This window comes from Tachypleus tridentatus, chromosome 13, assembly GCF_004210375.1.
Source record: "Tachypleus tridentatus isolate NWPU-2018 chromosome 13, ASM421037v1, whole genome shotgun sequence".
NCBI classification, from domain to species: Eukaryota; Metazoa; Arthropoda; class Merostomata; order Xiphosura; family Limulidae; genus Tachypleus; species Tachypleus tridentatus.
This window is the reverse complement of record NC_134837.1, coordinates 229,591,845-229,598,459: the sequence shown is the minus strand read 5'-3', so window position 1 is coordinate 229,598,459 and position 6,615 is coordinate 229,591,845.

Genomic DNA, 6,615 nt, shown 5'->3' with positions numbered 1-6,615 from the left:
AGATTAGATATCTCTAATACATTGTTTAATAGCTGCTTGATTATAAGACAGTTAGAAAAGCTATGTTATTATATCAAATATTTAGGTCATTTACAGTTAGTATGACTACAAATAACCACAAGGAATTTTTTAATGCATCAGTGTGCTGAAAGGACTTTATGATACTTGCTTCCAAGCATGCGGGTGTAATGTTGTGCTGATATTACAGGACGTTTGTGTGAGATATGTTACATTTATACACACCTGTATGAGAACTGTTCGTGCTTTACTGAGTTAGATTTTATTTCTTGATTAACCTATAAAAAGAATTAGACTGTGATAAATCATAAAGAAATCATTATTTATTAAAAGTTATTTGTATTATTTCTGCGTCAGGCCTACTGACCTGACTGAATTGGCTTAGAGATCAGTGTACCATAGCATGATTGTATGTTCGTTCTTTTCGTGGCTGTGTAGGACAGTCAATTAATTCTACTGTAGAAAATTATGCTTAGCTTGTGTCATTGTAAATATAAATTGTATTAGTGTATGTGACGTAGACATTACAAATAATAGTCAAAGTTAAATGAACTGCAGCTTAAATGCTTTACATTTCTTTCAGTTTTACTTGTAATTAGTTAATATCGTGATGTCAGGAAAGGGAATCAAATTTTTGAGCTGATATGGGATTTGGTCATATTATAAAAGTATCAGGTGTAAGGAATAGTTTCGCTAACTCTGGTGAGAGAATGTTCAAGACTTTTAAAGTTCAAATATTGTGAGATTTAAAGTTTTTTACTGAAGCGTAATGGTTACTGAAACTCAGAATGTATCAAAAGAAAATATGGTATCATTCAAAGGTTTGGTAATATTACTGAGTAACATGATCAAATGGATGGTATTTTAGAATCTATAAATGAGTTAATTTATCTTCGAAAAGCCAATTAGGTTTATTTGGTTTGCCGACGTTGCCAATGGTTTTGATACTATATATTCAATTATAAAGATTGAAAATGCTTAGAGATCTAGGGTTTTATTGAAATTAGTCTTAATATTACTATTTGGAAAATGTTACAATTAGAATACATAATAATGTGGGTCGTGTAGTCTGTGGCAGCAAGAAACACGTGAGTGGCAGTACTTCGTAGTTATTTAAAGTTGTACACATTCGTAATAGAACAACGTTTTATTAAAATAAAGTGTGTGTGTTTATTATTATTATGGTAAGAAACTAGAAGTTGACGTTGGTACAAAATTTAGCCTTATTCCACTCTTTCTTTCTCCTTTCAACGTGTATCTGTTTTATAACAAGTGGACAATGGAGGAAGATTCACGTGTATATGAGTGGTAGTAATGTTAGCTTGTGCAATCACTAGGAAATAGCCAACTAGAGAGCATGACTTTATATTGAGGTTCCACATGGAGCTTTCTGGACCTGGACATTCAGGGGTGTTTTCGACGCATTTGATACACTTCACCAAAGAGCAGTATTTTGACACCCCATGAGTAACGACTGCTTTTATAACAGATTTAAACCTGGCTATTACAATTTTCATTGCAATGCTATTAATCAGACTTCTAAAACATAAGAACCTAATTACTAACTTTACTGTATAAAATCGGCGTTTCTTACTACATTGCTATTCAATTTGGTCAATTTGCATTTTCTGATGTATCATTGCTTCTTCTGTCAATTTTTTATTCTAACCACGAAAGATCTCGTTTTCTTTGATATAAAGGATTAATTTGGGCTTTCCAAATTCCTATAAAACAATCTAAACGTATTGATGAGTTAAGGAAAGTAAATGAATGAGGATATGCTTCTTTTAGACCCCCATAATACCATCTCTCTCAGAAGCTACTCACTCTGGAGTTGGAGAAATACCCAAATAGCTATTACCGTCAACAATGCCTCCAGTCCTCTAATCAGCAGTTCCACAATCAGGAAGGAAACATCCACTCTTCTAGAATCCAGTCTACCTACCAATCTGTGGGTATGATCATTGAAACACCACCACTATCAGTGGTTCTTGGCATTCGAGTACCAGAAGCCCCTAAATTGCTCCATTTATAGTTGTTCAAAATGGACAACCAATATAATGATTAGGGTGAGCTTCTTACGATGTACATTACAGATCCATGCGTAAGAGAATTATCCAGGATTTAAGATGCGTGGAGACGATGAAGAAGCCATGGAAAAAAATAGTAACAAAGATCTTTTGTGAGGTCAGTCTTCACTGTTTGGTAGACTCCATTATTGATGTCACGGGTAATGGAACCTCTATTTCAGTTTTGATTTTCCCTGTGTTCATGAGACTGAGAACAACAGCACTTTTAACTTCTGACAACGGTGCTGGCATCAATTTTGGTGTACTATATACTGCAGTAGAACACTGGCTGAACACACTACTAGCCAATGTAGTATATGAGGCTGGACCCATATGACACAACTAGGGAAAGCAAGAGGAGAAACCAGAACAAAAATTAACACTCCAAGGTATACCAAGCGTCCTTCCAGCTGTCACAAGATTTGAAATCAATGTAATGAATAGTGTCACCTCTGTTGAGCCTATTACACACCGAAGCTTATGAGTAATATACAAGAATAAACCGAGAAACAATGTTAACTTAGCTTTTCTATAAGATCGGCCTTAACTGCTCAGCAAAAAAACATTGTATATATGGACAGTGGAGCATTTATATGTTTCAATAGACCAGTGGTTGAGTATACAGCCAACCAATGAAATGTACAGAGGCCGTGTTATGTGATACAAAAAATAATAATAAACGGACAAGAGGAGAAAACAGAAAAAATAATGAGTTATAAGACTACTAGAAAAGGTCTTTTAGGTGTTTGAGTGGCTAGCCAGAACCAAATGAAATTTTTCAAAGTTGAAATAAATATTAAATATTTAACTTATTTTATTATTTTAATTTTATTAAAATACATTATAGGCAATGTTTTCGAAGATTGAATAGTTAAACTATTTATATCACTGTGGAGTGAATAAAGTTGTTTTAACAGTAATACATTTCTCTAGATATTGAATATCTGTAGAGCAAGTAGAGATGATCAAATGAATCTCATGAGAAGTTTCTATGGCTAAGAAAGAAACCAACAGTAGCAGTTTTTGTATTATTTTTTCACAGTTTTTTATACGTCCATTAAAATACTTTTACGTTAAATTATATCTGTTTGAAGACTAGAGTTTTTTACGACATTTATTATTGCAATACATTGAAAACTACTTGAAATTCTTCCACATTTCAATGGTGACCTACATAAAGTCACTCAAAAATCTCACACTTTGCTTTACACGATTATAACAGATTTTCTTCTCAAGAAAAAAAGGCCCACCTTTTGAAAGCGTTTGGGTGATTGATTATTATTGTATTTTTATATTATTTTCTGTTAGTGATTATTGTTATCAGTATTTATTTTCCGAAATCTTAGAATGAAAACTTTGGTTGTTAGTGATTGAATGTAATATTAAAGTAATACAGATATAAATAAGGTAAGCAGACAACTCCTCAGGTATAGATATTTGTTGTACTTGTTTTTGCAACAAACGTTTGTTTTTACTAGAGCAAAGCCACATTGAGCTATCCGCCATATCTATCGCGGGGAATCAAACACTGGATTTTAGCGTTATGAGCCGTAGACTTACTGCTATGCTAATGGGGAACTACGGGAAACTTAAACAATCGATTATCCTGAAAATATTTGAAATGATACTTAATAGGAATATTACTGTAGTTGATGGTTAATTTTAAAGTTAAACGGTACATTGTATTACAATAATACACCTTAGATTCATAGTATGTAATGCGGAAACACTTTTCAGAACCTATTTTCTTTACGAACAAAATTCATGTAATAAATACTTTGTGACAATGTCACAGAATATGCTGAAGCTTGCTTTAAGGTCAGTTCTATGTAATTAATTAATTTTATACATTGTAGTATTGCTTTAAATCAATGTTCTCAGTGTCAAACATTTTGGATCTGTATTATACAATGTTTTGTTCACTGTTATATAATGAAAATAAAAGGACAGAGATATAATTTATTAACTGTGCTGACATGATCCTTTTACTCTATAAGGTTTCTGTCTTTTTGTCTGGAAGGACAGATACATTAAGAAAATAAGGTTATTTCCTATTATTTATATATTACCTCGCTTGCCCTGGTCGTTTTTTTTTTTAACTTCTTTAGGTAAACAGTTACCTGGGGTCTCAAAAAACAATATGTTGTTACTCAAGTTAATGAGTTTGTTTTCAGAATACAGAAGATAAAATAATAATATTTAATGCTCATCTATTCATTTTTGTTCCTAGATCATCTACAATCCCAAATAGTTATAATGCTAGATAAAATAAACAAAGCTGATGATTTAACCATTTTAAGTTTACGATAAGTTTGTCTCTTTTGTAGTACTTTGTTATGTGGCCTTTTCTTTCTCTGGAATGTTTAAATTTTTTATACGATCACATCTACGTTGTATGAAAAGGAAGTTGCGAATATATTTACACAGCTTTTACTTTATTCGACTCGCAAGTCAAATTCTTCAAGGTCTTTTCGTTGGCAAGTGATGGATTTCGACTGAATGTTACTTCTCGGAAATTACTTGCTAATGAATTTCTTGGAGCGATATGCTCTCATATTAGAAAAAAAAATATTTATTAAATATTTATCTCAAGCATCACAAGTATCCAAGGTAACGCATGTTTTGTACAGCGTTTACAGCAAATGCATCTGATAATAATTTATTTTCTTAACAATGATATCCCGCTCTACACTATCGTCTACAATATTTATTGATTCTTTAATGCAAATTAGGATAAAATTTGATTTACTTGAGTTTTAAGCGACACGTTTGTATTCTGTAAAGAAAACGACTTTTAAATTTAATATACAATTTTCATGTACAATCAAAAGAGTAGTGAAGTTAAGAAACTGGAAAAAATTCAATCAAAAACTAGCTCGGTTTTGGTTGTTTAGATGTTTAGATACTTTTAGTTGGTTTCACAAAAAAACACAAAAACACTTGTATAGCCAGATAATTATTTCAGTAACTTCAACCAGAATTAGTTTATTTTCTACTGTTTCTGATTTATTTTAAGCTCTCACAGACTTTTTAAACATAACCCTAAAGAAAATAAAGATATTTTCATAATATTTGTGTCACATAATGAAATATACAATTATACATTTGTTTCAGCGTTTTGTCAGTAAAAATATAAAATAAACAATGTCATTTTTTTACTTAGCCTCTGTAAGCTTGAATAAAAAAACAGGAACTGGTGAAGAAAGCAAACAAAGGACAGAAGAACCTAGAATTTCTTCAATAGAAGACGAAGGACACAATAAAACAGGAAGCGATCTTGAAAACCAAAGAAAGCAAAACCCTTGTGATTGTGAAATAAGATACTTTAAGCATTACGAAGTAAAAAATTGTACTCCGATCTACGACCAAGAAGTTACTTGTAAATGTCCAACAAAGTTTCATTGTCAAGCTGTCAATGAAGAGCAGCAAAGTTTAAAAGGTATTTTTAGATAAATAATTATTTATCAAGGTTTAAATGTCAAGCTGTTAGTGAACAACAGTACAATTCAGAAAGTTTATTTGGAAAAGGAATATATAAATTTTTAGTAAGCTTTAAATGGGAAGCAGCCAATCAGTAACACAGTTCAGAAGGTGTGTTTAATAAATAAAGAGATAAATAGCCAGTGCGATTTAAAAGTCTACAAACTAGTGATCAAAACACAGTTCGAAAGCTAGGTCTAGAAAAAAAAAGTATATGTAAATGTTTAACAACCAGAAAGTAATCGTATTGGTCTATAATTACCTTTTGTTTTCGGATTCTTTTTTGTTGGCTTTGTAATAAAAAAACTACACGATGGGCTAGATGCATTCTGCTTACCAAAGAGAGAGTTGAGTTCCAGAATCTGGCGTTGTAAGTCCTCAATCTTTCCATTGAGAGAATTTGTTTTAGCAAGTAACCAGTAGCAAGTACCAGAAAATGTATTTTTTTAGTTCTAAGTATGCTTGTTGCTATTGTAGTAATCATGTTAAATATGAACCTAGTCTAATCATATTATAATCAATTATAAAGGTAGTTGATTACGTTATAACAAAATTATTTTGGAGATAACCACATCGTTACGATCGAAGTTTCTACGTTTCATCATGCTCTAGCTAACGACGGAGCATATTAAAAATAGAGTTGCATCATAGTTTCTGTAGTAAAAGGCTCCATCATAAACATGTCATGTTCTAATCATTCCTCTTCCTCCAGTGACCTTTCCCTAATCCATCTAGCGTACGAGGACGATGATTCTCGTCACTGATTTCAACATTCATATAGAAATCCATAGTAGCTACATATGGCAGTTTGACTACTATATTTTTATATGGAATAGCATGGATACCCATTTCATTTTTCACCTGCTTTAGGGATGTAACAGATTAACGGATGGTATAGTCATACAAACCCACTATCTCTGTGTGCTTATTTTCAAGCCATTGTTCTGATCTTCCTGTGCCAGAGTTCACCTTGACCTTTTATATTCATTCTTCTGACCCCAAAGTTGCCCCTGATGCAGTGATGGGGGATGATTATGAAACCTTTGAA